The sequence below is a fragment of the Rhinopithecus bieti genome, unplaced genomic scaffold (genome assembly GCF_001698545.2).
Source record: "Rhinopithecus bieti isolate Rb0 unplaced genomic scaffold, ASM169854v2 scaffold_84002, whole genome shotgun sequence".
NCBI lineage: Eukaryota > Metazoa > Chordata > Mammalia > Primates > Cercopithecidae > Rhinopithecus > Rhinopithecus bieti.
The window spans coordinates 2084758-2097322 of record NW_016841755.1 but is presented as its reverse complement, the minus strand read 5'-3'; the positions used below and the strand labels follow the sequence as shown (position 1 = coordinate 2097322).

The following is a 12565-nucleotide window of genomic DNA, read 5'->3' as shown; positions in this document are numbered from 1 at the left end:
AAAGAAAAGGTTTGTTTTCATATGTATATTTTATACTTTATAATTTGATAAATTATAAAATATAGCAAATCCATTAATTAGCCATCAACTCTTTCTTTTCTCTTTATTTTTAGTGAAGATGAAGAGTGAACCCTCTAACTAGTCATCAACGCTTCGTTTTCTCCTCATTTTTAGTGGATATCTTGGATTTTATTTATTGAGTATATATTTATAAGCGATCTCAATAAAAGGATATTTATATTGATTTTTATAACAATTTTATTTGATCAAATCGAGTCCTATCTCATTTGATCAATTGCATTTGATCAAATCCACTAGTTATACATCATTATATCTTTCTTTTCATTGTGGTAAACCATTAACAACATTTCTATAACCCTGTTAAATAAGCAGACATTCTAGTCCAGGGTCTGATTTTAAATGGACTTCCTCCAGTTTTCCCCCATTAAGTTTGTAGATTACTTCTTTGATGTAAACCTAGTCCTAATATTAAGGAAATATCCTTTCAGTCTTGATTGAAAAAGAGGCATCTGGAGGAAAAGATGCCTTTAACTCTGACATTCTAGAATTGTTTGATCTGTTTATGGTTTTTCTGATGTATTCACTGTTTGCTTCCTCTAGCCAGAATATAAGCTCCTTGAGAACTGGGGATCAGTTTCATTCACTCTTGAGTCTGCTGTGCCTCTGAATGACTAAGAAATTAAAATTCCATTTCAAAATCATAAGAACTTCCTGTTACTGCAAATAGGTAAAAAGTCTGAAGTTAGAAGCAGTTTTGAAGTTATTTATTTAGTAATCATTTCAATGTTGCTCTTTAAAAATTTTCTTTTATTTTAAGTCAACTTAAGTAATTTTCTTCTGGAGAACAATTCATGTTATAAACACTTTATCATTGTTAATGTGCAATTTAAAAATCATTCTTAATATTTCAAAATATTTATCTGTACTAAAGACTTCTTTAATAGTGATTTTCTATAGTTGTGGCATTTAATCTCTTAGTATCTTGACTACATCTGTCAATAATTTGCCTATGCATTTTTTTTTTTTTAATTCGCTAGAATGTACCTAAGAAAGTATGAGTTTTTTTTCTTGGTTTCTGACTTACTGATCTTTGCTTTTATCTTTTTCTCTTTCCTCTTGGCATTCTTGTTCTCCCTTTACAACCAAGTGAGATTAACATTTAAGACATTATGCTACACTGCTTCAAACTATACTACAGGGTTATAGTAACAAAATAGCATGTACTGATACAAAAACAGACACATAGACCAATGAAACAGAACAAATAACCCAGAAATAAGACCATATACCTACAACTATCTGATCGTCAACAAACCTGACAAAAACAAGCAGTGGGAAAAGAACTCCCTATTCAATAAATGGTGCTGAGATAACTGGCTAGCCATATGCAGAAGGTTAAAACTGGACCCCTTCCTTACATCATACACAAAAATAAACTCAAGATGGGTTAAAGACTTAAATGTAAAACCCAAAACTACAAAAACCCTGGAGGACAACCTAGGCAATACCTTTCAGGACATAGGCATGGACAAAGATTTCATGACAAAGACACCAAAAGCAAATTTGCAACAAAGGTGAAAATTAACAAATGAGATCTAATTGAACCAAAGAGCTTCTGCATGGCAAAGGAAACTATCAATGGAGTAAACAGACAATGTACAGAATGGGAGAAAATGTCTGCAAACTATGCGTTGGACAAAGGTCTAATATCCAGCATTTGTAAGGAACTTGACAAATTTACAAGAAATAAACAACCCCATTAAAAAGCAGGTAAAGGACATGAACAGACACACTTCAAAATAAGACATACACGCAGCCAACAATCATGAAAAAACTCAACATCACTGATCATTAGAGAAATGCAAATCAAAACCACAATGAGATACCATCTTACACTAGTCAGAATGGCTATTATTAAAAGTCAAACAATAATAGATGCTGGCAAAGTTGTAGAGAAAAAGGAATGCTTATACACTGTTAATGGGAGTGTAAATTAGTTAAACCATTGTGGAAGATAGTGTGGTGATTATTCAAAGACCTAGAGACAGAAAAACCATTCAACCCAGCAATCCCATGACTGGGTATATACTCAAAGGAATATAAATTGTTCTATTATAAAGACACATGCACAAGTAAGTTCATTGCAGCACTATTCACAATGGCAAAAACATGGAATCAACCTAAATGTCTATCGGTGACAGGCTGGATAAAGAAAATGTGATACATATACACTGTGGAATACTATTCAGTCATAAAAAGGAATGAAATCATGTCATTTTCAGGGACATGGATGGAGCTGGAGGCCATTATCCTTAGCAAATTAATGCAGGAACAGAAAAACTAAATACTGCATATTCTCGCTTATAAGTCAGAGATAAATGATGATAACACATGGACACATAGAGGGAAACAGCACACACTGTGTCTATCGGGGGGTGGAGGGTGGAGGAGGGAATGGATCAGAAAAATAACTAATGGGTACTAGGCTTAATACCCGGCTGATGAAATCGTCCATACAACAAACCCCCAGGACGTAAGTTTACTTATGTGACAAACCTGCACATGTACCCCTAAACTTAAAAATTAAAAAGTAAAGAATTATCCAATCTGAACAACAAAAAGAAAATAATTGTTTTAAAGGCAAACAGAACCTAAAGGACCTAGGGAACTAAAGCAAAAGATCTAATATTTGTATCATCACAGGCCTAGAAGGAGAGAAGAGGGAAGGGCTGAAAAACTGTTCAAAGCTAAAAACCTCCCATTTGGTGAAATACATAAACCTACAGATTCAGGAAGGTGAGAAAACTCCAACAAGGTAAACCTAAAAAAATCCATGCCAAGACATATGATAGCCAAACTTCTGAAAACTAAAGACAAAGAAAAGGTCTTGAAGTCACAGAAGAAAAAGAATAATTCATAATTACAGTTGGAGACTTCAAAACACCTTTCTCAATAATTAATAGAATAACTGCAGAAAATATCAGCAAGAAACAGGAGAATTTAACAACATCGTTACCCAACAGCAACTAATCAACACTTAAAGAACGTATTAGTAAACAACCACAGAATATATGTTCTTTTCTCCCACTGAACATTCACAAAGGTAGACCATATCTGTTACCATTAAACATACTTCAACAATTTCAAAGAACTGGAATCATGCTGAGTGTGTCCTTTGACCACAACAGAATCAAAGCAGAAACCAATAACAGAAATATAAAGAAAAATCTCCAAAAACTTGAAAACAAAATATTGCACCTTTAAATAGCCTCTGAATCAAAGAGGTCTCAAAGGAAATAAATAAAAAATTGAACTAAATAAAAATAAAAATACATCCACAAATATGAAATCTGTGGGATGCAGCTAAAGCATTATTTAGAGGAAAATTTATAGCCCTGGGTCCATATATTAAAAAAGACAAACAGCCTCAAATTAAGTTTCTACATCAAGAAATTAGAAAAGAAGAGCAAAATAAACCCAAAGCAAGTAGGAGGAAAGAAATAAGGATAAGAACATAAATCAATGAATTTGAAAACAAAAGAGTAAAATAAAAAAAAAAACTTAGTTTTTTAAAGAATTAGTAAAATTGACAAAAATCAAATTAGCAAGCTTCAGACTGCATACGCATATCTTCTCAGGACTACAGACTGAAACATCATTATTAAAATATTTCCAAATACAGTTCAGCAATATATAAAGAAAATTATATACCACAAGTGAATGCTTATTCTACGGATGCCAGACTGGTTTGATACTTTTAAAAATCAATCAGTGTAATCCACTGTATTCACAAGCTAAAGATGAAAAAAATCACATGATCACACCAATTTAGGGAAAAAAATCTTTTGACAAAATTCAACACCCATTTGACAAAATTCAGCACATATTAATAACAAAAATTATCAGTAAGGAATAGAGGGGGCTCCTCAACTTGATAAAGAATGTCCTGTCTACAAAATGCTACAATTAGCATCACACTTAATGATAATATGCTAAATGGCTTTCCACTAAAACTGAGATTTAGGTGAGAATGTTCACTCTCACAATTACTATTCAACATCATACTGGAAATTTTTACTATCATACTGTCTAATAAGAAAGGAAAAGTAAAACGAACCCATACTGATCTGAAAGAAAGAAATTCCCCTATTTGTAGATCACATGATTGTCTACACATAAAATCTCAAAGGATCTAAAAAGCAAACCAGCAAACAAAACTTCCTACCACAAATCAGATCAATATGTTCACAAGATACTAAATCAGCACACAGAAATGAACTGTATCTGTACAAACGAATAAGGAAGAGAGATAAACCGAAACTGCAAATAATATAATACCATTGTAATAGCTACAAAAAAATCAAGTACCTAGGTATAAATCTAATGGAACATGTATAGAATTTGTGTGCTGCAAATTACAAAATGCTGATGAAAGAAGTCAAAGACAATCTAAACAAATGGAGAGAGGATCTTTGCTCATGAACTGGAAGAGTCAACATACCAATTTTCCCAAAATTGCTACAAACACTGAACACAATTCCTATCAAAATTCTAGCAAAATTTTATAAATACCAAAAGATTATTCTAAAATTTATATGAGAAAGAACAATCCTAAGAATAGCTAAACAAATTTTGAAAGAGAATAATGAAGTGGGAGGAATCACTCTGCCCTATTTCCAGGTTTATTATATAGCATTGAGACTATGGGACTGGCAGGGACGGGGATACACACAAAGATAAATGAAACAGAAAAATGGACCAGTAACAGCCTCACACAAGAACAGCCAACTGATTTTTCACAGAGGTACTAAAATAATTCAATGGAAGACAGGTAGTCTTTTAAACAAAAAATAAATCTCAACCTAAACCACACATTTTATACAAAAGGTAACTAAAAATGGATTATAGGTTTAAAAGTAAAACACCAAATTGTAATTTTTGAGAATAAAACACAGAAAAAAAATTTCAGGACTTGGGCTTGATGAAGAGTACTCAGATGTGGTAACAAAAGTTCAATTCATAAAAGAAAAAGATCCGTGAGTTGAACTTTATCAAAACAAAAATTTTGCTGGGTGAAAGACTCCATTAAAAGGATGGAAAGACAGCTATAAACCCAGAGATAATATTTGGAAAACATATATCAGTAAAAGGACTCATATTTGTAATTTGTACAGATCTCTCTGAGCTCAACAGTAAAAAAACAAAATGATCCAATTAGAAAATAGAAAATAACATGAAGAGATCTTTCACTGAAAAAGACAAACAGATAGAAAAAAGCACATAAAAAGTTCAACATCACTAACCTTCAAAATGCAAATTAAGGTCACGTGAGATACCGCAAAGCACCTACTGGAACAGCCAAAATAAAAGCTAGTGACCACACCAAATGCTGTCAGTGGTGCAGAGAAACTCAATCGTTCATACGTTGTTGGTGGGAATATGAAATGGTCCCGACCCTCTGCAAAATCACGTGGAAAATTCTTGAACAACAACAATAACAAAGCATACAAAGATCCTATGGCCAAACAGTCACATACCTGGGCATTCATATCAGAAAAGTGAGAAATTGACAGAAAACTGTACACAATTCTTGGCAGCCTTTTTATTCGCGGTTGCCAAAATCTGGAGACCAGCAACATGTCCTTCAATGTGTGAATGGTTACACAAACCGCGGTACATCAGTGCCATGGAATACTATTCAGCACTGAGAAGGAAAAACTCTTGATGCACAAGCAACTCCGAGGAATCTCTGGGGAATATGGCTGAGTGACAGAAGTCAGTCTCAAGGGTTACACAGTATATGACTCCATGTATACAATATCCTTGGAATAACAAAATTTTAGAGACGGAGGAAGATTGGTGATTTCCTGGCTTTAAGAATCATGCGGTTTGCAGGTGGGTGTGCCTGTAAACATCTTCATGGTGACGAAACCATTCTGTGTCTTGTTTGCGGGGGAGATTACTCAAGTTTGCATGTGATAAAATGACATAGACCTACACACACATTGCACGAGTGTCAGTTTCCCGGTGTGGATATTGTACCATAGTTCATAAGCTGTAGCCACTGGGAGAAGCTAGGTGAAGGGATCATGAGACCTCCTTGTACTGTTTTTGTAACTTCTTATAGATCTATAATTATTTCAAAATAGAAAGTTTTAAAAAGGACCTACAGGTGTTAATTCAATGTTGAGCAGACGCAAGGGTTCCAGAAGGTTTCAGCTTGTCCTCACTTGTTTCCTGTGCTTGCTGTGCCCAGCAGACCAACAGTGACCCCAAGCCACACACCAGGCAGACCACCAAGGTGACTTCCCAGGTGGCAGGGACTTCTTGACTTCTTTGGCTGGAGGACACGCCTAGCAAATCAGACTTTCCCACAAGCTCCTGCCTGTCCACCTGCCCGTGAGTAGCTTGCTCTTGTCCTCTGCCTCCTGATTTCTTCTCCATTCATACAACCCGTGACTCCTGTATCGACCCTTTTTTTATTGGAATGCTGATCCGGGGTCTGTGTTCTTGGCTGTTTCCTCCTGGCCCTCTCTCCACCAGAGAGGCTCCTCAGGCTCTCAGCTTTCCTGGCTCCTGCATTAGGAAGGCAAACGTCCATTCCTCCCTGAACTCCCTCCCTTCTGGTTCACCTTGTCGTGCCCTGCTTATATTTTGCTACCAGCTCATTTTCCTTAAATGCTAAACCAAAAATGTCCTTAAGATCATTAAATTCCATAGACTTAGGCTGGCGAAGAAGAAATCAAGGTCTAACCATAGGAGAAACAGCTTCCCCAGGGTGTTCGGGTGCCAGGGATGGATAACATCTCTTCATTCTCAGTCTGGTCCTAGAAATTCTCACCAGCTTTCCAGTTTCTAGCCCAGCGGGTATGAACTCCCTGGTCTGTCCTCTTGTTGGATGACATCACATACGTTCGTGGCTAAATGTGTTGACTGAACACATGCTTCCTGGTATTTATTCCTGTCTGTGTGTGGAGTGGCTTGGGGAAGGGCACGCTAGTCTTCTCATTCCTGTGAGGTTGGAAAGGCCATATGTGACCAGGCCGTGAAGGGCATCGAGTGCCAAGCAGAGACGTCGGGATTTTGTTCTATAACAATGGGACGCCACTGGGGATGGTTGTGGAAGAGATATAAAGGCCATATTTGTATTTTAACAACAACAAGTGGAGCAGCCATGAAGGGACCGGGGCAGTGAGTGAGGAAGGAGCACTGGAAAGTGATGTAGCCCTCCAGGTGACGGACAGCAGAAGACGGGGCTGGTGCAGCCCCCCAGGGGTGACCAAAAGCATCTAGGGTGGAACCCACCAGCTCCGACTGTCTGAACATGCCTAGGAGGGGAGGGGGCTGTGATGACACTGTCGTGTCTGGCTTGGGAGACTGGGGGGTTGGTGAACCACAGACAGAATGTGAAAAAACAGAAAGTGAGTATGTGGGTGGAGGGAGAAATATTTTTGAGCACTTTTGGTTGGGCTGAGTGGAAATGCCTCTTTGGCATCCATGTTAGTGTTTTGACAAGATCACAGGAAGTGTGTGCAGAAGAGAGTCTGAGCACAGGCTCAGGATGGAGGGTGTCACTGGTGTGTTTGAAATAGTAGCCAAGCAACTTAAAATGGGACAGCAAAAGGAGAGGAGGAAGAAGGGCTCTATCCAAACACATGAGAAATGCTTAATGGTGGGTAGAGAGAGAACCACAAAGGTCAGCACGTTGAGTATTGCCTTACTACAGAAGAAATGACAACGGTCTCTGCTTCCATCAGCTGACAGCTCTGAGTCCTGACTCCAGTTCAGGGTGTCCTGGGAGACAGAAACAAACACTGATGAATTGGTGAAGTTCCTTCCACTTCATTCATTTTGCTAGAAATAGTCTGAATAATAATAATACCTACAAATTGCTATTAGATGTTTCGTATACATTATCCCATTTAATCTTCACATACTATCAAAAGTTTTAGAAGGTCCAGAAACCTGCCCAAGGTCACAGAGTGGTGACAGGCAGTTGGGAGTTGGCCCACACCGGCCCTCAGGCCCTGTAGCCCACCTCTTTATGGAACATGGCGCTGGGGTGATACTGGCACAATTCTGCCTGTGCCTGGGCTCAGGTCTGGCGCACACATAAAACTCTCTACCCATTTCCCATGGCTGCCAAAATGCAGTGCACGTCATGAAAATTTTTCCAGGTCTCCTCTAGTAGTATCATTTAGCACAATGAACCTTTTCTTCCTGTTTACTAAGTGTTTACATTGTCCTTTTAATCAGATATTAGAAGAGCAGCTTTTTCCTCTGCTTTTAACTAGAAAGGACTCATTTTAGAGAGAGTGTCTTGCACTGCTTTTGTCTGCTCTCCCACAGAATCCATTTGTTGTCATTTTCATTCTTTCTCACCAGAAAGTGCCGCTCATCAGAGTGACTAAAAATATGAAGCATAAAACTGTATTTCCCCACACCCCAAATTAAGCCTTCCAGAAGGACATTAATATGCCCCAATTCTCTCTATCTGCTGAATTTTTCAGCAACTCCATCCCAAAACCATTTTTATATTTGGTCACATATGAGTTGGATGAGAGTAATTGACACTAATGATTTCAGCTCCTATTTACTTGCTCTATTGTTTCATTTTGACTCTGTTTTTCCCTCTCCATTTCTGCCTTTCTCCCCCTGTATGTTAAGTTCCACCGAGATCTATCTTTGTTTCACAGAGTTCCACAACTCAGAAGCTAATCATATCCCAGAACACTGATCCTGATGCCCTGCGGTGTTTGGAATTTACATTAGTTGTTTATTCGCCCACTTTCGGTTAGGGATCATTTCACTGTGGATATCATACTCTGGCAAACACATGCTCACGCAGATACACACACATTCACAAACAGATATCTCCAGTTAAATATTCATGATACTCAACATTATCATCGGGTTTTTCATACAAAGAAATGGCCAGTGTTGTCATTCAAGGCCTGGAATACCTTATGCAGAGAATACTAAACAGCCCATTATTACCTCCACCGTGTGACAGACGAGCTTCGTGGGAAGAGACTAATAACAATAAATTAACGTATACTGGGTTTGAGGGGGAAAAGCAGGACAAACGAACTCTAAAATTGGAGAAAACTGTTACCGTATATTTTGATTTGGACTCTCTTGAATTAGGTTTGAATATCAGGTTAAAATTTTTATAACGTTGTCCATTTCTGAGAGACTGAAGTTGACTTGTAGGAAGATAGTCAATGGCAGTGATTTCAGTTAAATCAAATGGAAACCAAGTTTGAAAAGAAAACAGATTTATCTTTCCACTTCTTGGGAATGTATTGCAGACATGCAGCATGTTCATCTCCTATTATTTAGTGATCTTTACAAAGAAAAACATCCAACCTTTGAATTGAACCTTCTCCTTCATTTCAACTTAGATACAGATGTCCTCTTAAGGGAATTAAATATAGTATGTCATGTGCCCACAGAAGGAAGGTAAAATTTAGAATTCGCTCCATAGCCAACGGATGGCAACTGGCCTAGGGAAAATGGATGATTACAGAATGGAAGAGTCACATTGCAATCCCAAACTTGTACCCTATTGAAGCCACAAAGACTCTGGGTTTCAATATGAAGCCTCCTCCACCCTGATTTCCACCACTTCTGTGAAAAACAGTGTACTCTGGGCTGAATTGGTAGCTGTAATTAATTTAATTGAAGCTGCAAACTATCTCATCACGAGTTCTCCATCGCATTCATATAATTTAAAGAAAAGGTCACATCTTAGCTTGAAATAGAGTAGAGATCACCATGGACATGAATATTTTATGTAGAATAAGGTGTGTATTTACTTAGAAATGCAGTATGCACATATACTAGTTATCCCGGATATATTAATTCATTCATTCGATCAGCAAACACTTAGGAAGTGCTCACTATGTATTAGGTGCTTTGCTGAACTCCAGGGACCCAAAACTGAATAAATCTTTTAACTCTATGGAGTTCATGATTTAATTTAACCATATGAGGGTTTAGAAAATACATGTCTGCAGAAAGGGTACTGCAAAGGCTGAGAAATCAGGTTACGATATGAAACCGTGCCTCGTAATAATTGAGGAAAGCTACATATTTCAAAAAGATAAATTACTGGAACAAGTTTCTGAAGAAAGTGACACAATGTGTCAACATCAAGAAAAAATGTCAATAGTTTATCTAAGAATGAAATGTTGTTGGAAGCTTTGAACGGGAGAGCTCTAACAGTCCCCCTCACTGTCTGCATTCCCTCCTGGTGTGGAGGCCGAGTGAGGCCCTGCATTCTCATAAGGGTGAGGATGGTGCCCTTGCGCCAGGTGAAGGCAGGAAACAGGAGCCAGGAAGCTCAACTCCAGGGGACCAATAGTTCTTCCAATAGTCTAATCCCAAAGGACCCAGAGCTAGGCAGGAGTGACCAGACAGATCCGCAACATAAAGTGGGTAAGTTCAGGTGTGTACGAATCTAGAACAGCCGCAGAATGCTCCCTGGAAGGATGCCTGAAGGGGCAGGAGCCATTGAAGGGGGAAAGCAACTGGTTTAGAGACTCACTGGAAATGCCCAAGAACTGGTAAAAGACACATGTGGAGAGATGTGTGAGCTATGCACTTCTCAAACGTTCCCTTGGCTTTTGGATAATCGATCAGCAAATATATCTAACTGACCGCTATATATAGGACAATGTACTTTGGAGTAGGGGATGGGTATAGAAACATAAAACAGGACTCATGCTTTAAACAGCTTTCCATCTGTTTAAGTAACGTAGATCTGACCTACATCAAATTTTTATAGCCCTATTGCCTACAGCTGAGTGAAAGTTTGAGGAGTGATTTTAGGAATAAAAATATATAGGAGAGAGGGATGCTGTTCTAATAAAAACACCACATTTGAGATTGAAGTGTTGTTTGTGTCACCTATTAGTTGTATTACTTTTATGCAATCTTCTATATACTCTGAAAATCAGTTCTCTTCTGGAAAGTCCGAGCACCATGCCCACCTTACCAATCAGGCTTCTTTGGTTTTGAGCAATGGAAGTGTCTTATGACCAACTGAAGCAGCAAATGGTTTCATTGAAAGGATATTATGCAGCTCATAGTAATGAAAGGAAGACCGGAGAAACATTCTCATAAGGAATAGGACTCAGGACATCATCTAGGGTCAGAGTAGCAAGAGCCCTTCAATGGTCATGTCAAGAAACTACTATTAAAACGAATGAGGTCCAGCCATTTTTTAAAGTCTTTGCACATTATGTTCAAGATTCAACACACCAGGAGAGAGTTCCATTGGCCTAGCTTGGGTCCCATGGCTTGCCCTTGAGGGATGGGAGGACAGGGAAACTGACGAGTGAGATCCACCAGGACTGCACACATCACGAAGAGGTTAGATCCTGAAAGGAAGCCAAAGCAAAGTTAATGAAGGAAGGGAGCAAGAAACAAAACCCCACAAGCCTTCCCCCAGTTAGGCTATGCGGAGGGAGTTCCCTTCCTTTCTCCAGCAGCAGGTGCCATCACTGTCTTAAATGTCCACCCCTATGCCCATGGTGCTCTGAGATCTGGGCACACAGACAGCGTCCTGCTGAAGCTCTTACCTGAGGGCTTTCTATGGCACACTCTGTCTGCACACAGGGCAGGATTCATGTGTTGGGAGCCGGCACCTGTAGGAGCAGCTCTCATTCAATGATGTCTGGGAACTGAAGAGTAAAGAAGCAGACTCCTCATCCCCCGTGCAAGGCTCCGGAACGTGTTCTCAGCTCCTCCCAGGGGTTTCCAGCATGACTGAGCACTGGTTGCCCATACCAGAAATGTGCTCCTTGATGACAGTTTCCCTGGCTGCCTTCCCTTCTCTGTCTCACTTTCCTTCCTGAAACTCCTCCTCAGTAAGTTACTTTCACTCTAACATTTTTTTTTTCTCAGGATCTGCTTCTGGAGAAGGAAACTTAAGAGACGAGGAACCAGAAGTAGTTCTAGGAAGCAGAGACTCAGAATTGGGCCATGGGATGGAAACCTTTACTGGTGGAGAGAAGATAGTGACAACATGGGGCCCGTTGCAGCATCGCAATGACTAGGGCTCTCGTCTGACCCGGACCAGGCTGAGTGCCGGGAGGGACTGGCTCGTACATCAGCATGAACATGAAGGAGCTGGGGGATTGCTGATGAAAACTATGGAATCTGTGAAATAAAAAGTAACATCATAAAAGCCAGGAGGCCTACCTGGAAGCATTTTTAAGATCTCTTCTCTTGTAGCCCAAAGGCAAACTTTACTAAAATTTAAGCCCAAAATATGATTTCAGGAGTGGTAGAGTTTCAGAGAAGAGCTGAATTTGCTTCCCTGGCAGTTCTCTTACACTAAAGTCACAGAACTGGGAAGACCCTGATACCTGGGCTGGGACACTGGGAAGATGGTCTTCAGAGTTTAGGCCCTGGACTTCCCTGAGCACTGTCCGGCAGAACCGATGAACCCTCCCATCGCCTGGAGACCATGCGGACTCCACACCAGGCTGGAGGACTTGCAAGACAGATGCTGCCTGCCCTCCTTAACATCAGCACC

General features: G+C 39.3%; 1 long non-coding RNA gene across 2 annotated transcripts in view; it reads left to right on the top strand.

Annotated features, from left to right (window-relative positions):
* Positions 1 to 12216, top strand: part of LOC108525039 (uncharacterized) — a 34291-nt gene extending 22075 nt beyond the window's left edge. Inside the window, exons 3-4 of one of the 2 annotated variants that reach the window (XR_001884198.1) lie at positions 6281 to 6420; positions 11932 to 12216. This is a non-coding gene — a long non-coding RNA (uncharacterized LOC108525039). Of the gene's footprint in view, positions 1 to 6277; positions 6421 to 11931 lie in introns of both variants that reach the window. The other variant, XR_001884197.1, reaches the window with a different exon arrangement.
* Positions 12217 to 12565: the final 349 nt, after the last annotated feature.